At 37.2% G+C, this 22,082-nt stretch overlaps 1 protein-coding gene across 2 annotated transcripts in view; it reads right to left on the reverse strand.

Annotated features, from left to right (window-relative positions):
• The window catches only part of CYRIA (CYFIP related Rac1 interactor A), a 56,173-nt gene that overhangs the window by 23,652 nt on the left and 10,439 nt on the right, over window positions 1–22,082 (reverse strand). For both annotated transcript variants that reach the window (XM_082050107.1, XM_082050108.1), the window contains exons 2-3: window positions 16,369–16,418; window positions 14,349–14,417 (exon numbers count right to left, since the gene is read on the reverse strand). The gene's annotated coding sequence lies outside the window, so the exon portion shown is untranslated. The remainder of the gene's footprint in view (window positions 1–14,348; window positions 14,418–16,368; window positions 16,419–22,082) is intronic.

The following is a 22,082-nucleotide window of genomic DNA, read 5'->3' on the forward strand; positions in this document are numbered from 1 at the left end:
ACTGTAAAAACAATTATGAACAAGAAGGTACATTTAGCATTTTCCATTTTTATATACCATTATTCAGGCAATTATTTCAAAATGCTGAGCTCTGAACAAAGTAACACAGGCTGGTTTTCTAACACACCACTTTGTTCCTAAAATTTCATTAATATAATTTTGACATTTTACAGGCATTATATAGGATGGGAAAATAAACTCCTTCTTCTCCACTAAAATGATCAATTTATTTTTGAATTCTGATGGATAAAATACTACCCCCTCAAAACAAATCAAAACGCAACCTTTCAAATCTGACATGGATTTTATACACATATACCGGAAATATACTGAAATACATATTTATTATATACTAAAAGAGTTTTGAAAATTTAGTAAATGTTCACAAACCGGGTATTATCTACTAAATATCGCATGCCTAAGGATAAATCTCATGTCATTTAACTCTTTAAAATATTTGTTTACGCACAGTTTTAAGCAATTACATAATTTTGAAGTGTGGAGTTTTGCATTATTTTGTAAATGATAGCTATAGCACTATATAAATTGCTACAGAAGTACTAATTTATTTCTTCTTCCTTTATGGGACTAATTTAAACAATTCCAACCAAAGCCATCAGCATCACTGCAGCTACACTAAAGGTACGACACACAAAGTATTTAAATCTGGTTTTAGTGAAAAAAGCCACATTCTCCAACTCAACCCTTTGTTCCTCACCACTGCTTCTTTGCCAGATACTATTTTCCTAAATCTGCCTGCTTACATAAACATAGTCTAAAAGGCTTGAGTCAAAATGAGCTGGATCAGCAAATACCTACTGCTTAAACTCATTTAGATCTCCCTAACGAAGCAGGGCTGGGAGTGTTCTCATGAGCGGCTCCACCGGGAGTTTCAGGAGAAACAGAGACTCCCAAGTTCAGGAGTGGCAATGAATGATTAGGAAAGATAATCACTAATGGCACATCTGCATGGGCAGAGACAGGCATCCCGTCCGCAGTCTGAGGGAACTGTATTGCACGAAGCATATTAGCACCATTAAAGCTGTGGAACTGATCTTACTGCATGAATAATTAACCGTGGTTTCAAAAAAACACCAGCATCTGAACTCAAGATCTCTCAGATCAAAAGCACAACTCCAAATCGTTGTGATATTCATCGCTATAAAGTTTGTTGAGGTGCTTAGAACAGCAGAAGAGCAAGACTCGGAGAATGGCTTTATTCTATTAAGGAATAAAACAAAAATGAATAAAGATTAAAAAGAGCAGAAGTTTTTGAGCAACGACCATCTACTTTGTTTTCTGAAGGAAACCCTGTGTCACCCACTGGTTTTTGTTTGGGAGAAGAAAGAAGATATGAAACGTAATTTTTAATCGCATTAGCACTCTATTACTAATTTTTTTTTCTGCTTTATTCATTTTCTTTCTTCTATGCAATAAACAGGGAAGCATTTTGATTCACATTGACAGCAGTGCTATAAAACTGTTACATTTGGGGTTATCTAGACCCCAAAACAGGAACAGCAGGAGCTCTGTCATTCTACACTGATGTTTGTCTGAACTCTAGTTAAAGCTCTTCAAAAAGCTCCTTAAACTCAATCATGACAGTTCACATTTTATTATACCTGACCAGTCTCATTGCCCTTCTCAGAAACCTCTGCAAGGGGTACAAATTCCACTCAACTCTCAGTAGAGTCCTCCAAATGCATCCAAGTATGGTGCCTTATAAAGAAGGGATCGTGTCTTGCAGAAAACTGTGCTTTTCCCTCAAATACTATTTGTACAGTTTCGTTTCACTCATTGCTTCCCCTTCTGCATTTTGGTTTTTCATTCATCCTGCTTCTATAACAGCACCTTATATTTATCCCCATCTAACTCCACATAGGTTTTTTTTTTAAATCATCTCTCCAATTTTCTTACAGTTAAACATATTTTCATGGATATAGTAGTATCATTATCTACACTTATTTTACTGGTAAATGTTTAAATTTTATAAAATGTAGTTGCATTGATAAAGAGAAATATAACAGCTGATATTTAACAGATAGTTGTGCAAATAGATGTCATATTTGCAAAGTGGTATTATTCCTCTATGGACTTTATTTTAGAAATAAAACTGCATTGTTAAGAAAAAAAATGTGTATTGGCTTTATAAGATTTTCATAACGTAAGTAACATATTCACATAACAAGATGCACCAAGAAACAACCTACACACAAGTGAAGAAAAAACAGTGCCACACATTCTTCATGCAAGCGATGCAAAAACCACCCCAACAAAACTCAAACCCAAAAAACAAATGTAAAGAAGTGAAAAGCATAATAAGAGAAAAAAGTTGCTTGAGGTGAAAGTAACTCAAGATAAAAGAATCATTTCTGCTTTGAACAATTATTTTATTACAATTCCTAGATAAGCAACACTTCAAGCCAAGAGCTTGTGCTGTTAACTGATTCGCAGATTGCAGGACACAATTAAAACATACAAAAAAGGTGAGGCAAATCAAAGGGAGTTAATAAACAGTTTGTAATGACAAATACATTTTTCACTAATCATAAAATGTTAAAAGAGCTGGCCAGCAATATTAGTACCTGTAGCCCCAAGGATTAAAGAGCCTGGCTCATGGTTTCACTAAAATAAAAATGTTTAAAAAAGCTGATTACCTCAGATGAACTTGTAACTTACTCAAGGGGGAGATTTTTCTAGATGCCAACTCTCACACCTGAACATACTTTGAACAGAACTCCTATATATTTTTGAAGTGCATAATGGCAGAAGAGCCATCATGAAAGGATGAAAACCAGGCAACCAGAATAGCTGGATTCCAATTCATAGGCCATAATAATAATTTAAAAAAAAGAGTAGAATGGAAGTCAATTAAGTAATTAGAATAGAATTACATTTGAAATTAAGAAAACACTGCTGTACTTTGATCCTTCCACAGGAGTGTACAGTGACTACAATAACCTAGTTTGAATAGGGTTTGCATGCACAGATGCTGCTACACAAAACAGGGAGACAATTCCCCTGCACGCAATAAATGAAGCCTCTATCAATTGATGCTGTTTGGTAAGAAAAGCAAGATACTAATGTTTACCAAACTGATACACAGGAGGGAGATACCTCTAACAGAAACAGAACAGGTTTGGCTAGTTTAAGTGTTTCTTCCTTCAAAACAAAACCACTTTTTTTTTTTTTTTTTCCCAGGTAGAGTTTGACTTAGACAAGCAGCCACATCATTTTTCTCTTAGTTTTCTTGTCCTTGTCTTTTCTCACCAAAATTATAGTGAGAAAGGAAATACACCATTTCAGAACATGCTCCATTTTGGAAATCTAAGGATTTGGGCATTTGAACAGGCATCTGGTTTCGACATCTGTGAATATGTGTAAAAATATCTACTCTAGATCATATACATTCTTTGATACAGAATCACAAACAGGAATCTCAGGTGAAAAATCAGAAACAGAAAAAAATGTTGCTGGTCCCTTCTGTTAATGACTGTCAAGTATTCAGCCTTTTGACTACAGCACACGGAGTACTGTGTACTATAATCACAGAAAATCCAATGCAAGTGTCTGAAAAAACAAGATGAAAACCATCATATTCTAGTTCTTTGAGCAACTGTGGTAAAGATTTTCCCCAGAGTGATTTTATTTCCAAGTTATTCTTGTGCCAGTTGATAATGGGAATAAGTCTTTGCATGTTAACTTTGTTCTTTATTTATTTTACTTCTCTGTTTAATACATAAAAGCCAAACCAGCACATGTAATCTGAGTCGAGCAAGACATAAATCCCAGAGTGACTAGATTTCTTATGGCATATTTGCTAGTGATCTGCTCTAAATGTGTCAGTATGTAGGACATAATGTATTCTGCTGGTTAAATTTGTACTTCTGGTTTGGAAAGCAATGATCTGTAAGATATAGATCTGAAGCAGTCTTTATAACTATTCTTTACTGGAAAGGGGAAGAGAAGTCAAACAACATCTTACAATACTAATCAGACAATGCATTCTGATCAAACAAACATATAGATATTACTGGAATTAAAATAACTGTCTGACACAATATGTATCAATAGCTCAAGATTTGAGGAATTGAAGATGAAATGTGGTCTTCACAGAGCTTAGCTGCCATTAGCTTAAAATACTGCCATTTGTATCATCAGTAGGGTAAAACTAACCTGTCTCACGACGGTCTAAACCCAGCTCACGTTCCCTATTAGAGGGTGAACAATCCAACGCTTGGTGAATTCTGCTTCACAATGATAGGAAGAGCCGACATTGAAGGATCAAAAAGCGACGTCGCTATGAACGCTTGGCCGTTTGTATAATAGTGGTCTGCTTTAATATCTCATTACACAAAATAAGAAAACTTGCTGAACAATTTGCATTATGATGCTGTTGATGGAAACGGCAAGAGTTCCACTGGGCGGGGTGGGAATAAAAAAATGCACTGTAAATAGACTGGAGGATAAAATATACCTTTTTTAAAAACTTAAAATTTCAGAAAAATGGTAAAAGAAAAACTTCCTATGTGTCTCTGGGTGAGGATAAAGGAGGAATGAACAGGTATCATCCCAAGACAGCAATGTGAGAGACCACCTAATCCCAAGAAAGTGGTAAAGAAATAAGGTTTTGCTGAACTATAGAGGCATCTGCATAACAGAATAAGGCAAGAACCTATAGGAGGGTTCATTAACCAGGTATCTGTAGAAGCTCCTGGAGCTCATTGGTGATAAATGTTCCTTCTATAGCACAGAGGCGTTTACCAAAGGAATGGTTATTTTAGACTTGTTTGATACTTATGGGGAGAATTAATTGAATAAGGATGGAAGCACACGAGAAATTATAAAAAACAGCAGAGGTTACTAAACAAGGAGAAAACAACAAACTGAAGATCATGATTTCAAAAAAAATAGTTTCAGTAATTTCACATAACTGGAAGAATAGGTCTCTCCGAAAGATGATTTTTGGGAGAAGGGAGTGCAGGAAATTCGACAGTTAAGAAAATACAAAACAGGTTATTCCCATGGACAAAACAGAAACTTCAAAATCGATATGCCTGTATAAGCATATGGAAGAACCAAAGCAAAGAAATATATAAAGGAGGGAGTTTTGACAAATGACTGGAGATGAGAAAAGAGAAAATGCTATTTAGTATCATAAATTTGCTGTGACACTGAACGTCTGAAAAAGTAGTTGCCACGGGTTTACTGGCAAAAAAGATGATGATATTTTTAAACAGTATCTGCTATCTGCTGTATAGATCTGGTTTTGTGCAATACTTTTAATTAGTGACAGACAGAGAAGAAGAAAGTACCCTTTTAAAATATGTACCAAGCTAGAAGGGAATTAAAATATCCTGCAAAATAGGACCCTAATTCAAAATCACTTTGATAAATTGGTGATATTCTCCAGAAGAAATTCACTAAGTGCAAATGGGAAATACTCAAGGAAAACAACAAATCAATCCCACAAATGCAGATGGAATGGTAAGCAGAAAGTTTGAGGAAAAAAAAATATTTAATCTTTATACTGGACTATAAATTACAAAGGGTAGAAAGCTGCTAAACTCCATAATTGTTCAAAGATTGTTCTCACAGTCAAGTTAAGTGACAAAGTTACTGAATACTGAACAAGAAGATATATTCTCCAAAACACTAGTCTAATCTGTAATTACAAAGGAGTTACAGAAAATTATAAATTCCAATTAAACTCCCCCTTTTTTCTTAGTCAGTTTCGTGTCATTTTTTAATCCCTTCTGATATTATTTTATTAATTCGTGTTCTTTCACATTAAACACTCAATTCATTAAAATGTATTTGGGCAGATTGGGGCCATGGCATTTTTCTGCAAAACAGTCGATCTTCAAAATTGCCTTTAGTTAACCAGCAAACACATTAGGCCTCTTTACGATGTAAACATAAAGAGATTCTCAATTTTACATTGTGCCCAATACTTTAAGAAGTGCCTTCCGTCGTACATCTATTTTCAAATAATGTGTTTTACACACAGAGAATACCAAACAAGCTTTTGTGCCCCAACATGAGCTGCTAAAAACCAGTGCAACCTTTTTTTATATATTAAGAAGTCTGCTATTTGCCTAAGATGATCAATAAGGAAGGAGTACTGTGGATGACGCTGAGTTAAAACCATGTTTAATTTAAAAATTGGATTTTTTTGTAAGTGTAAATGAAAATTAAAACTCCACACTGACTCTGACAGGCTCCGCAGTAATTAATTCAAATCAGTACTGAAAGCTATTCCTAATTTAGCAATGAAATTTGCACAATAACTTTTTATTAAGACAATAAAATCCATGCACAGTGGTGACTTTATATCCCACTCCTGCCTTGCTATAAAATCTATTTTTAGCTAATTGACTAATCTGGACGGCGATTAATCACCAGCCCATCCACGGCACAGCTCACTCCCTTCCCCGTTACGAGATGCACAAGCCTATAGAGGCCCATTATACAAAGAAAACCGAGCACTGTTCAACCACGCGAGTGAAATCAAACACACGCACAGGGTGGACACGGGGCCGCTGCGGTGACAACCCCGGGGCCGCGGTGCCGGGCAGGACGCGCCGAGCCCGGCGGGGCGGGGGCGCCCCCTGCTGCCCCGCGGCCGCCCCCGCCAGCGGCCACGCCAGGGGCTTTGACACTAAGAGCAGGAGAGTTCATGCTCTGGATAACAAGTGGTTGACTTCTCTGAAACGCTCGTACCTTTACACCTCAGCAAACGGCCGGGGCTAGATCTCATCATTAGTTTTTATGTGCACCGAGTCACCCAGGCCTTTCGGTACTTAAAAGTGGCCTTTAAGAAAAGTGGCCTATAAGAAAAATGGGGACAGACTTTTTAGCAGGGCCTGTTAGGACAGGACACAGGCTAATGGTTTTAAAGTAAAAGATTCAGGCTTGACATGAGGAAGACATTTTTTACAAAAAACACTGGCCCCGGTTGTTCACAGAGGTGGTAGATGCCCCATCCCTGGAGACATCCCAGGCCAGGCTGGACGGGGCTCTGAGCAACCTGAGCTAGTTCACAGAATCATGGACTGTTAGGGATTGGAAGGGACCTCGAAAGATCATCTAGTCCAATCCCCCTGCCGGAGCAGGAACACCTAGATGAGGTTACACAGGAATGTGTCCAGGCGGGTTTTGAATGTTTCCAGAGAAGGAGACTCCACAACCCCCCTGGGCAGCCTGTTCCAGTGTCTGTCACCCTCACTGAGAAGACGTTTCTTCTCATATTTAAGTGGAAACTCCTGTGTTCCAGTTTGAACCCATTACCCCTTGTCCTATCATTGGCTGTCACCGATAAGAGCCTGGCTCTATCCTCGTGACACTCACCCTTTACACATTTATAAACATTAATAAGGTCACCCCTCAGTCTCCTCCAATCTAAAGAGACCCAGCTCCTCCGCCTTCCGTCATAAGGAGGATTCTCCACTCCCTTAATCATCTTCTCTGCGCTGGACTCTCTCAAGCAGTTCCCTAAAGATGACTTTCTCTTCTACTCTTACTTTTCAAAGCCAAACTAATCTAGGTAATATTTTAATAACCACATGTCAGAACGAGTAACAATATTAAAAATAAAACCAAAACATATTGCTTTCCCTTTCTTCCCACTGAAACTCAGAATTTAATTTAAAAAGAACTGTGTCTGCATTGAAAATTTTGAAAACCATCATTTCTACTGGAATGTTAAACAGGGTAACCAGGCTTAGCAGAGAGCCAAGTCCCAAGGCTGTGAGCGTTCTTAGCAAGGCATCCCAGTCTGGCATCTGACACAGGCTACGTGAGCCCTCAGCTCCAGTCCTGCATCCTCCATGTGAACAGAAATACCACTTTTCTTTGCCTTTATCCAATGAAGTTACAAAGCAAACTAAAAGCTGAGAAGGAAAAAAATCTGGTTTCCCTTTTGCAGTCACTGACTAAAACCCAGATACATGGGATGAGATATGTTTAGCTTTAAAATGCCAATAATCCACAATGAAAAATGGAGTGAGGTAGTTACATTCAATATTGTCTTATTGCCTGCTTAATACTCCTGTTTGAAAGGCAAATCAAGCCTTTTAAAACCAGAAACTATAGAAAAGGCACTATATTTAGATTCAGAGCAAAACTTAAGTTTTGATTTTACTTAAAAAGGATCTAAGAATCTTGTTAATGTCATTTTCAGTATAACGTAACTCCCCATGCACACCTGCGTACAGGTGACATAGGTCAAATGTAAAATAAATACACCCTTGTAAAGGTATAACACATTACTTTCTGTCAAAACTTCAAATTATAATCAACTATTTAAATAGTTCATTTAAAAATATTTTTTAAAAGGCATATAACTTATTAAAAACTTAAATTGTGTAAAGATCACACATTCACACAAACATACATAACATATGTACATACGTACATGTATACACAGCATGTTTAACAAAGAACTGAGAAACATTCGCTTTCTACAAGAAAAGAATAGATAAATCAAGAATAAAACTTAACAATAGATCAAGATTAAAATAACTGACCTAACGACACTGAGTTTGCTGACTCAAACCCATCTACTCCAGGTGTCTGCAGAAACAAGCAGTTACAGACCCACAGCACAGCGTATAGAGTCAGGGAATATTAAAACGTCTTAGCTCATGACATAGATGTTGTGAGTTCTCTGGAGGATGGGATGGGGCAGAAAAAAACCCTTCAATTATTCCCAATTTCATAATGAACAAATGGAAGATAGAAATTTTCTGAAAAGTGTTAATATTTGTCATTAATAAAACCATTTTGTAATACAGCACTGAAACATGGCTGGAAATTGAATTAATCTTTTCTTTCTCCTTCTTTGAGCCAATCATTATTTTAGTTACAGCTTATTCAACTGGCTTGCTAACAAAAACAACATAACTGAAAACTTCAGAAAAGCCTGAGAAATGCTCAGTGACTGAAGATTATCGGGGTTAACAGTAAGTAACAAAACTTTACTTAAGGAAAAAAAGTTCCAAGAACACAGTGTAAAGACTGAAAAGGAATGGAAAGACCTAGAACAGTGTATGTTTCAACAGTGCAAAACACCTTTTCCACAAACAAAGCCAATAAATTGCAGAGGATAGTGTTATTTTATTACAGAATGGGCTTTTTTTTAATATACCGATGTTAGAAAAAAATATACATATATACACAAGATAAACTATATATGCATACGTAAAACTGTCTCAGATACAAAGTTGGAAATTTTATATGTATATTTTATATCAGATATACCATGTTATTAACACTACCATCCAAACTACTTAGAGAAGTCTTTGTGAAAATAATATATTCAAGAATTAATAACTGTAAATGACAGTGATGGGACACTTGGCATCTCTCTCACCTTTCTGACATTTTAAAGCAGAATTATTTGAAGTCTACGAAAGTCCAACTAAAGCAGGACCCAGCCCAGTGCTCCCCTTCCCTTCTCCACAATGTCATCCAAGCAAATGCATTAACTACTCTCATTCTGCTTCTCTTCAATTTAGTTCTTGAAGAATTGGCTTGTTCCAGTTCAGTTTGCCCAGCCACCAACCTTCCAACCACAAGTGCCAAAACCAAGCATTGCCTAAACCACCAGAATTATCACCATATTACTAAGAACCGGTGCAAAAGGACCAAGACTGTTGTTTAATCTATCCAATCAAATTAAATATGCAAATAAGAAGATCCTTGTTTACCTGTAAGAATTTAAAATTCTGTTACAAATGATTTCTGCATTTTAATGCATTTTATCTATAAACCAAATTGGCTACCAAAAACATCGTAAAATGGGGTTAATAATAAAAGGTTGTTTGAAAACATGCTACAGTCAGCACGTTCTAGCCAGGAGGAAAACCCCGATATAAATCAAGATAGCTGCTGCTACCCGATTTGGTTTTGAAAAAAGGCTGCAGTTAAGGCTGTTATCCACTAAGTGGCATCATCAACTCAAACACCTAAATTTGACAAAAAATAATCATAGTCCAGTGCCTTTTAACTCCTACACATAAATTGATGGAAAACATTTTCTTCAGTTGATTCATTTTATTCAAGTTTTTCAGAAATTTAGGGATGATTACAAACAGTCAAATGTATTAGTAAATGAGCAGTACCAATTTATTTTTCACACCAAGACATCTGTAAATGTTTAGCAGAATGGTCAGGTTAGAAATAAAATTATCATGATAGACATATTAAACAAAGCAACCAAAACAATGGAGTTATACGAGCTCAAATCAGACACATGAAGGCATAAAAAAGTAGTGTTGTACACCAGCAATTCTAGTATTTCATGTTGTGAAGTATGAAAATACAAAAAGTCACACCAGATGGTTACTTAAAACACTTTAAAAAAAAAAAAACAGTAAATCCAGTAAAGTAGATAAACTGATGCTACCTGATGCTAGAAGGTATTGAAAAAACTACAATAATTGGGAAAGTAAGAAAAGCATTACGTCTCACTAATTATTTAAGGATCAGTTTTTAAAATGTTACTTAAGGATTAATGACTGCAAATATAGTTTTTGATAATTGTTGACAGGAAAAAAAGCATTTAGGAACAGTATAAATACAAGAAAAAACAACAGAACTCTCATTTTAAAATAGTTTTTGTCCTCCCTATTCCTATTGTTTGTCTCTGGTCTTTTATCACTGTCAAGTTGTACACACGTAAACAGCAACTGAAAATAAAGGGGAAAAAAAATCAGCATTGCCATGTATAAGAGTACAAGAAAATGAAATGAGCAGCTACTTATGTGCCTCTGTCTCTTAAAAGCATATATTTTAAACTTGTGAAATGTCCTATACATGCACTAAAATACTGAGCATAGTTCAATGCTGGAAGGACCAAGACATTCTTTTTTTAAGTTATTTTTTTTCCTCACTGGCCACAGAGGAATCGCATTAGGACATCGTCCTCCTTCCCTACATCCGCCTACGACAACCATTTGCTGCAAGTCAGCGACTCCAAAACCAAATTGTTTACAATTAACTCAAAAAGCCATTAAAAAAATTGTTTCTTTGTTCCAGTTGGAAGGGGAGACAGCCAGATGTGTGGCTTGTTGATCTTGCTCTTTTCTGACCTCTGAGTGTAGGAAGAACTGCAGCTGAGGAAGGAAGTCAGCAAGTTGTGTTAATGAAGGTGAACATGGCAAAAAAAAGATGTTTACAATCTTTTTGTCGTGGAAGAAAAATCTCTTTGAAAGAGTTTGTGTTAAAAAAATAGATATTACAGAGCCTTAGTTTCTGCTATTGGTGGGAAAAATAGAGCCTTCATTCCCGGATAAGTTAGCAGTCCGCAGGTTTTCTTGCTTTTGAAAAACTCTACCCTTAATTTCAAGAACTTCATTAAGTTTCACTGCTGTAAATTAGCAAATGCCTCATCATTAAAACCTGCTGGGAGACCATCCCCCGCTGAGGATGCAAAATTCAGGAAAAGCATTTTAATTTTAGGCTCTGAGTCACAGTCTAGCACTACAGACTAAAATCAGGCCTAAAACTGAATTCCAGACTCGAAGAGCGCGCCCACTTCTTTGGGAAACACATCTGGCCAACAGCACAAGGCAACAAACTACAGTTACCTTTCTTCACACCTCTCCCTGAACCAGGTTTCTGCACTGAATCTGTAAAGCACCTGGCAGTGAGTGAACTAGAAATCCATGCTGAAAGCTTCATTGCGTGGTGCTCCTCACAACAGTGCAGAACAGCCCTGTACAAGATACTCTCTGAGCATAAAAAAAGAACAATCTTTTAAAGATTGCACAGTAACAGATGTGAAACATTATCATTTTGTTTCTGAACTTGAAATTATTTTCTATTAAAAAAAAAAAAAAAAGTCTAGAATGCATTCTGAATTTCCACAACCACACTGCTCCTCATTTTATCACAGCACCTGAAGTTAGTGGAAGTTACCACACTTGAGGTGATGCCTAATGACATAGTTGCATGAGAAGTACAAAATCACTCCAGAGATCCAGTTTTAGATATTAATTCTAGCACCTAAGCATCAATCCAGACTCCTTACGCAGTCATGGGTGACAACCAATGATAGGACAAGGGGTAATGGGTTCAAACTGGAACACAAAAGGTTCCACTTAAATTTGAGAAGAAACTTCTTCTCAGTGAGGGTGACAGACACTGGAACAGGCTGCCCAGGGAGGTTGTGGAGTCTCTTACTCTGAAGACGTTCAAATCCCGCCTGGACACATTCCTATGTAACCTCATCTGGGTGTTCCTGCTCCGGCAGGGGGATTGGACTGGATGATCTTTCGAGGTCTCTTCCAATCCCTGACATTCTGTGATTCTGTGATACTGAAGCTTCCCAAATGTTCTACAGGCATCCAACTTAATTGTCTGAATTTGGTTAAATGTTTGACATCGCTCCCCCTGTAATGCCATCTTCATCTTAACAGCTCACACTAGTATTGGTAGAAAATTATGCCTAATTCTTGTCAACCAGTTACTATTTTAAAAACACACCATCTGAAGACCTGAGTAGTATCATCCTAGTTCATCTTTCAAGTTATGTTTATTATAATATTAAGAAAATTTCCTGTGTATTTTTAGAAAACAGGAAACTGAAAACTAGTTCACTCTTTCCTCACCCCGCGTTCTCCTACCCCCAAGGTAATTTAAAAAACAGCATTAATAGATCACCATGAACATGCATATGAATGCACAAAACCGTTTCCGCAAACAGTTATATTTAAACTGATAAGAAAATTCAAATTCTGGAGAATTAAAACAATATTACATGTCATCTTTTTCGGAACAGTTGTAAGGGATACTGGTCATTTTAAAAACAGCCTAAGAGATTCACTCTTTCTCTTTGCACTAATGAAAAACCTGATCATGTAAGACATTCAGCACAGCTCAAACAGCTCACAGTTACAGGCACAAAGAATTGCATCTACTGAATTAATATTTAGAAATTATTATTGGCTTGTCATCATATTAAGATTTTATTTTCAGAACATTTTATTTTTGAGAAAAAATAGTTAGATGCTTCTACGGCCCACATTGTCACACTCTTCTGAATAAGTCAATCTCTAAGGTCATTAAAGACATATTTAAGAGCTTCATTTTGAAAAAAATAATTTGTCTTATCATCTGTAAAAGGTCTCTAATAGCAAGCAGTTTGGACTTCAAAAATTTAGCAGGTAAAAAAAATTACTAAATATTATTTCTCCCAGTAGCAGTTACGATTAAGCTATTAGTTCCTACCAATGGAATGAATAAAAGCAGTGACCTACACTGCAGTAATGTTAACTTTCTATCGACTAAGTTGAAAAGAATCCGTAATTTGGCAAATCTCTGTTTCCTCATTTCACACTCCTCCTTCCTCATCACTTCCTGCTTCTTCTGACGTGAGAGTGCTCATCTCCATTCCTGTCATTTTTCCCTTTAATTCTTTCTCTTCACTCTGCTTGTCCTGTCTCTAAGAGATCCCTTCAGCTCATCTCAGTCCCCCCCACTAGGATAAGCCCATCCAGAACACTTGTTTTTGAGATCCTCTCCAGCTCTGAAAGACCTTTCTTCACTTAAAAAGTAGAATGGACCTTAAGTTTAATTGAAAATCTATTTTAATAAAATTTATAAGGTCTGTCATAAATTCCATACAAATGTAACAAAATAGAAGGCTGGAAGACATTTTAAGTGATAAAATAAAGTGTAAAAATAAAACAGACAAAGCAGCTTCACTGTTTAAGTATACAGTCCTTACAAATACCACACCATTAGTTTTCAAGGTAAGGAAGAATAGTTGCCTACACCGCAGAAATTGTCAAAGCTATGATTATAGCCTTTAATCTCATTAAGTCTTTCCTTAAAAGGTTTAAAGCAAATAAAACAATTTGTTGCTGCAAGTACTGGCACTGATTTCCTTGTGTCGACACCAGTACTTGTTTGAGTCCACAGTGAGCTGACGATGCAGAGGTCTGACCTGACAGAAAATTAATCCTCCAAGAAGCCTTTGCAATCTTGTAGATTTTCAGCAGCAAATTCCCTAAAGCAGCAGATCCCGGATGAGTGCAAGTGTTGATACAAGACAAAGGGCAGACAGAACTGAACCACCACTTCCAAGGGCAACAAGCTAATCAAACAACTACATACCCAATTGTAGATAGACCATGCAGAGTTGCTGGTGTCATTTCTCTCAGTGAATATAACAATTTTAAACAACTGAACTGTTATTACTTAACATCTCAAATAACAGTGGACTCATTCAACAAATACATAAACACTGTACAAAGTGAAGTCCAGCATATTGTATTCTTTAGCTTTCTCACAATTCATGTATAAAAGGGGGTATTTAACACAAACACTTGGTTATATCTTACCTAGAAATACAGTCGTTCCAATTCACATCCAAAAATCCAAAGAGGTGATGCTAAACATTCAATGTCTGCCTGTCATGAAAAACATTCAAGATTACACTTGGGATCACTGTGCTTTTCCCTCTCTCAATTTTCATATTAAACTTGCTATATTAAAAAAGGAAATATACTTGATTATATCCATGGAAAACACACATTATTATTTTAAAAGTGAAATTTGGAACTTGCAAAAATTTTCAAAGTAATACTATTAAGAATGCTGCTGGGTTGAAATGATCAGGTACTTAAACTGAATTTTTATCTCATATAATTCTGCAGAACAGATTCAATTTAATTTCAACTTCATAATGAGCTGTTGCCAAGACTGGTATAGCCAAAGGTAAATAATGTTCACTAGTACTGGTATGCGTTGTACTAAGAATTAGAAGAAATAATAATGAAATAAAGAAAATGCAAATCCATTTCCAAATTATTTATTCATTTATTGTAACAGCTACATTTATTCAGAACAATATTTACACTGAAAGAGGTCTGGGTAAAGCTCTTCTATGTTCAGAAATGAATTTTCCAATCTTTTGAAACTACCGAAATACATGACGTAATTTAAACACCTAACTGATCATTTCTTTCTGCAGGCGTTGTGAGAGAAAAACAAGGGGACCGGGTCCTTCACAAGGATCTAGAGCAGGGGTGTCAAACTCATGTATACAGTCCTGAAATTACATTCGGCCCTTTGAAGGCAACCGTGAGGCCGATGTGGCCCACAGGGAAAATTAGTTTGACACTCCTGCCGTATAGGTACAGTTGTGCTTAAGGTCTAGCTCTTATGGCACTTTTTAAACTTACAAGTATGTGAGTCTGCACCCAGAACAAAGATGAAGTCAAAAAAAAAGAAATCTGCTACAGAAAAGCTCAGAAGTGAACTTCCGTTTCAACCATAACCTCAACATTGCTAATATAACTCCATAAACGATCTTCTTCCCAAATATTCTGGTTCACTATTCTCACGACTACAGAAAAACAGAGGTCCACAACTACAGACAAATCGAGGTCATCAGGTCCATAAACCAGTTGAATTAAGTTTTGGCTCTGAAAAACCCATGGTTGTTTTTCTGCAGCTATATTTATAAAGATATGAGTAAAACCTGATTCTAACTAAGGATTTTTATTCACTTAAGTTCAAAAGAGTAAGAGTGCTTGATCACCACTTAAAGAGAAATTATCTTTTGAAACTCATGGGTGGTGCAGTGCAGATTTTTTTTTTTCCTAAAACTACATTCCTTACTAAAAACTATAATAATTCATTATAAAAACAGATTAAATTAAATCAGAATGTAACACTAATTTCTCAAGTAGAGCACCCAACAGGGAACTAATTAGGAATAGCTCCTCTGTGTAAACAAACCTTTGTACCAATTAGTAGCTGGTCAAGTCAGGGAACTCCCTTTCTCCAGGGGAAAAAAGTCTATTTTCAGGATTGCTTTATTTTGCTGCTGGTTGAAAACTGTCTCTCCAGTTCTGTAGCAACAGAGGGTGTTTAGAACTTATATTTCAGAAACTCTGATGGGAACTTGGTCAAGATTTGAAAAAGAAAAAAGAATGGCAGCAGAAGGCCTAAAAAAAATTTTATAAATTAAAAAAATTCCATAGAATTAGAATTTCAAAAGGGATGAGAACAAATCTTTTTCACTGACTAGGCCAGTTGGCCAATTCTGTCCCAAGGGTTTACACAGGCCAGAACAATAACAGTGAAATGATTCAAAACAAACAGTGGAGTAAATGAAAATAGTACATGGGAAGAACAACTCTCAGTTGTTGTTCTATAATAAGAAAAGCAAACAAATAAAAACCCCAAGGCGATAATATTATGCCCAGATAGCATTTTCACTGTGTCAGTCAGGTGCAACAGTAAAACTCCATAACTGGAGGCCATTCAAGGGACGCTGAGAATTTCATTTGCTATGTTCAAATCTGAGAGGCAGCTGCTCTATGCAGGATAGAACCTACCAGAGCCAACTCTTACCTGTCGAAGATGATCCAGAGCCTTCCCGTTAATTACACAGAGGCTGTGATCTGTGGATTTTAAAATTTGTTTAGAAGAATTGTTAGTAATGAAACTGTTTTAATTACTAAGTAAAAATCAGAAAAGTTACTTAAGTGCCTTCAAAATACAGTAATTCCCCTTTTTTTTTAAAGCAATGAGCACTGCTGCAAGGTATCTTCTACTGTGCGTTACGCCCAGAGCAAAAGGTCAATTAATCCCATAGTACAGCGCATCGGGGCAGTGAATGACCATGTTTAGGATGTTTAGTTAATTCTGGAGAGTGATGGAGCTTACACAGGAAAGAAGCTGGGAAAGAGGAAAGAGACAATGGGCAAAGCAGGAGCACCTCGCAGAACCCAGAAACTCATCATTTCCTACAGAGCGGTGATGCAGTAAGAGAGAACCTCTCACCCTCCAGCCCTGCTGGGTTGCAAAAACCAGCTCTAGATACCACCGTTTTCTACAGAATTTAGTGGTTGAAGTTACAGAAAAACATGACCCCTTCCCTCCTGACCCAACAACAACAAGAATGACAAGTCTGAAGGACTGAGGAACGCCGGCACTAATTAAATGAGCACCCGTGAAGAAAGTTCCAGAGAGGGTATAGATGAAAATGATGAGAAAAGATCACAGGTGGGAAGAAGACACTGGAAAGAACAGAAGCAGAGACTGTGCAGGTAAAGAAACAGGATTGTGAAGTTTAGATGCTCATCAAAAGTACAAAAGGTGGAAATTAGCTTTGAAAGGGCAAGTTTAGCACAGACGATGCTGACACAACATGAACTGGCTTTGGAGGAACATCACAACATAAAAAAAGACCCTAAGTCAGTTTGAGAAAGGGGTCAAAAGCATTTGTTGGCTAAATACCTTAAATACATTAATTAATCAATCAATCAATCTTGCACCAAAGCAAGCACCTGCAGAACTATGTTTATTGAGCCACTATTTGATCCATTTACATTCATTCCAGCAGGAGTTCATCAATGTGAAAAAATCAGAAGCTTTTACTCTCTGAAGCCACAGGCAACAAAGTTTAATTGAATTAATAACCATTGTCACAAGAAAGAAAACAGAACTAGAAAGACCTTAGTAAGGGAAAAAAGGTACTAAATTTCCACTTCTTTCTGGAAGTATGAAATGGAAATATGACTACAAACATCCTAATTTTTTGAGTGAACAACTAATAAATTCCTTTCAAATGCACAGTACATACCTCACCAAATTCTACAGAAGTATTTGGACAGAATGTTTTTCAGGAAAATTAATTAATTCTAGAACAAGACTTACAAGTTTAATTATAGTAAAAATTTGCCAGAAACGTTTAAATTAACTGCAAGTGGGACAGAAAAAAAAAAAACAACAAAAAGCTAAAACTCTACAGAATAAAAATAAAAGATTGCTATAAGAAATGAAATAGCATAAGAGTTGTAAAGTAGATGCAAGAACAGAAAATCAAATATATTTGATTGAAACTTCAGAATTTGTACACGGCAAAACAGGACAACTGGACTGTTTTAAAAAATTTTATGTTCATCAGGGCACACAAGCACATTATTAAAAATATTGAGATCTAACACAGACCAAAAGAAAGGTAAATGAGAATTTTCTTGAATCCATACTTCCTTAGTTTTATGTTAGATCAGTTTGTTCTGTTACATAACTTGGCTTCTTTGGAGAAAATTAACAGTGCTGGCACCAATAAACTCTCATGTAAGAGGGACAAAATATACTGACAGAAAGCTTACAGACTGTGGCTGGTAATTAGACTATAACAAAGTCAAAAGTTGAAACTGGAAGTCAAAACTCATTTTAATATATAGAAATAGTAAATTTTGGAAATAAAAAAAAAACAACAACTATAAAGGAGCACCTCCTCTTCAGCTGAATGATGAGACTAGAAAAACTTTGCAACTTAACACAGAATAGCCATCCTAAGCACAACCTAAGCAGTAGCTAGCACTGAATTAGATTTTTAACAAAACACACATTTCGATCTGGAAGTCTGCTTTTTAACCTTTTTTAAAAACTTGTTTCAGATATCCAAATGTCTTTCAGTCTAAAACAGAACCAAATGAAAACAATGTCAATGCAATTCACAGAGCTAATATGACAAAGGGGTGGGAAATGGGCATTAAAAAGGACACAAACGTGCCAGGAATCTCACTTCTTGTTCCACAGCAGGAACTGCGTGGAACGGGCTGCAATGCAAGTTCACCGAGGTCACACATAGGGACTGACAGAGATGCCATCGAGTGGCAAAGCACGTGCCACGGGACAGAAAAAAGACAAACTACTCTGACTGCAAGAGCTTCAAATTTCCAGTTTTGTGTCTTTAAAACAATATATTCCTTTAGAAGTGGAGAAAAACACTCCAAGACTGATAACAAAGTCTTCCATAGGAAAGCCAGGCGAAATCAAGAGGGACAAGACCTTAAAATGTTTATAAAAATAACTAAATACCAAGATAGTGCTTACAACACTTTGACCTAAATATGGGGTGAAGGAACGTGTTTATGAGCAACTGCTCCTCTTGGGAGAATTTGCAAGTCAGGAAGAAAGGAAAATGAATATCTCTCAAACACCAGCATGCTAAAACTGGACAGAAACAAATAAGACACCCTGGAAAACTTAGCAAAAACCTTAATACTGCTTTAAGGAAAGGATGTCAACAAGGAGGCAAACCACCACATACTAATGCAGAAGAGAAAACTATCTTTTACTGTTCTGGTGGCAGCCAGTAAGTCAATTTATCCCTAGTTAAAATGCATTTATAGAATGAAAGACAGAAGTCAGGTCAGTACCCTCAGTGTAGTAGTCTGAGGGACCTGCTGGCAGCAAAGCTTATTATCCACTCGGGGATTTGAGCAGTCAAATTCAACTTAAGGCAAAACACAGCTGCTACTTTGAAAGTTTCCTGCTGCGTGAGAAATAATTAAGGCTGTATGATCAGTAGTCAACAAAGCATTAAGAGCAAAGATGCTAAATTAATTCTACTTGCAAATAAAGAGTTAGGTGAAGTTGCATTACAGAATGGACTACGTAATGTTGTAGTTCAAAGGCAAAACAGAAGAGGTAAATAAGATGAGATGTGCATCAGAGGCCAGACTCTGAATCCTAACTATGTAACTGCAATATCACTTCATGTTTTAGAAGTTCTTTACTCAAAAAGTAGAAGGTATCTGTTCCAAAATGAAGTTACAAATCTATATTTTGATTTAAGATAGAGGGAAAAAAAAGGAGGAGCAGAACAAACACACTTAGCAATAAATGTACTGAAAAAGCACAGGGTCATTAAAGCTTTTACTACCAACCTCCTACTATTTAAAAATTACGCAGAAAGCTGTGAGAAATGTCGATGGTAATACAGGTAATTCAGGGCGGTTCACCCTGCAGAGCATCCTGACCCGAGCTTCCTTTCTCTCCCCACACAACCCTCAAACCACAAATCACATCAGGAATTCCCAGCCCAGGAATGGCACTGGGCCCGTCGCTGTCTGTGTGGGGACCAGGAGCTCGGTTTCCCATCGCTGGGACCACTTCCAGGCGCAGGGATGTGTGGCCAGTTCACCAGGCAGCCCACGCCACCCCCACAGCTATTCCTCAGCTCCGACAGGAGAGAGCTTGCGAGACAGATGGAAGCGCTCCACCGACCAGAGTCAACCCCTAAGTTGTCTGTTGGACCAGACTCTGTTAAGTCATTAGGATGCTAAAAGCTTTAACACTGCTAAAAAAACCCCACAAAAAATAAGAAACACACAAAAACCCATCACACCCACAACACACAAATAACAAAAAACCTCACACCCTACAGTTTTTGCTAAATATAAAGTTGGGAGGCAATTGGACAATTACAATAGGCCTGAAACATCTGCTTGAGACAGGGATTCCCCGGGAAAAAACTAAAGATCCTGCCAACTCAGGTTTGCACTTGCAGGTTACTACTTCTCCTTTAGTTAACAAAAGGCAAAGTTTAGGACAGGGATATATTTTACTGCCGGGATATACATCCTCTGGTTGAGGAAAGTGTAGATGCCATCTACGTACACTTAATTTATTCATTTTGATTTAAAATGCCAGGCCATAATTTTTTTTTTATTATTATTTTTTTTTTTAAAGCTAGCACTTTCAAAATGGCTAATTACACCTGTGTATTCTCTGGGGCTTTTCCAGACACAGCTTATCACTTTCAGGTTTGACAGAATTTTTTCTCCTGCCCTTCTAAGCACACAAACCCAATCCTGCCATTGCCTTCTCAAAGGAGTTGCTGAATTCCAGCTTCCTGGAAAGCAGGATCTGTGGCCACATATATGTCAAAAAATAAAACAGACCAGGGCACACAGCCATGCTCTGGGCTTGGAACCAGTGAGCATGGTACAGCTCATGGCTGTACAACTAAAACCCTATCCCTCTGAACAGCCTGGCCAGATCCAAACAGCCTTTTGAAAATGGCCCACCGTCTCTCTTAACCCCAGAACTAGGCTTAGGTATGATCTGGGAGAGTTTTATTTGGCACAGCACAAAACTGTGTCACGAACAGTACTAAAAATGTAACAGTGCAGTCGCATGCCATATCCATTCCTCATTTAGTTCCTACTATGAAAAGGCATCACGATTATAGTACCCAGTTGCTTCTGGAAAACATCATGTATAGAAGTTAATTCCATGAGTAGCCAATGCATTTCAGAATTAACAGGTCATCTTTTCCAGGAATTCTTAGTTTCTGGCTTTAACATCCCATCATCAGCTAGGCGGCTGTTGCTTTCAAACCATGAATACAGAACCAAATAAACATGTAACAGTTGATCATTTGTGTTTCTACATGTATTACATGCAGCATGTGAAAATCTGCACTCTCTAGGTTTTGGACTTTTTTAATGTGTTCGGACAGACTGAGGATGAGCGTCTGACTTCTTCATTTCAGCAAAGCCTGGACTGCGGCCAGCAGGACACTGGTGGAGCCAGCCGGCTGGTGTGAGCAGGCACAGCGCTACTGACAGCATCCCCGTGCCCGGCAGCTGAGACGCTGCATCTCCAAACTTCATCCCCACTGGGGCAGTGGGCAAGGAAGAAATCCAAACACTTTACACGAGTATTGTTTCAGGAACAAATTCACTGTGTTTTTTTAATAATTCACAAATTTATCTATGTCTTCGCAAGTTTATTTCTTCAAAAACATTTACCCTTAATTTGCACAGAAAGAATCACAGGCAACAAATCTTTGTAAACACAAGAGAAGCACATAAAAATTTTCCAAAGGAAAACATGACTACCCTACTGCAAATTCCAACGTAAATAATGCGCTTAACAAGAATCGCTGTGTTTAAAACTTTGTAAGTGATAATAGTGTCACAGGATACTGAAAAATTACACTGACAGTACAAAAGCCTACGCCCCTTTCACAACTGCTTACCTACAGATCATCTCACTACATGCTTCTCCATTCCCAACTCTGCTTATCTTGAAATAGTCTTAAAAATGTAATGGTACTGACAAAACTGCATATTCTTCTGTAAAGCCTTGACCAGTCATTTATAACTGTTGGAATATTGGCTGCCAATCTGGTCTAGTGAGTTCACCTAATAACCATCCGCTCTAACCTAATAGCCCCAGATGATGAACTCCCACACCCTGATTTACCTGGCAATACTTTAATCATAGTGCCTTGAACTACAGGTACAATTTATGTCTTTCAA

The sequence above is a fragment of the Streptopelia decaocto genome (assembly GCF_964273445.1).
Source record: "Streptopelia decaocto genome assembly, chromosome: 3".
NCBI lineage: Eukaryota > Metazoa > Chordata > Aves > Columbiformes > Columbidae > Streptopelia > Streptopelia decaocto.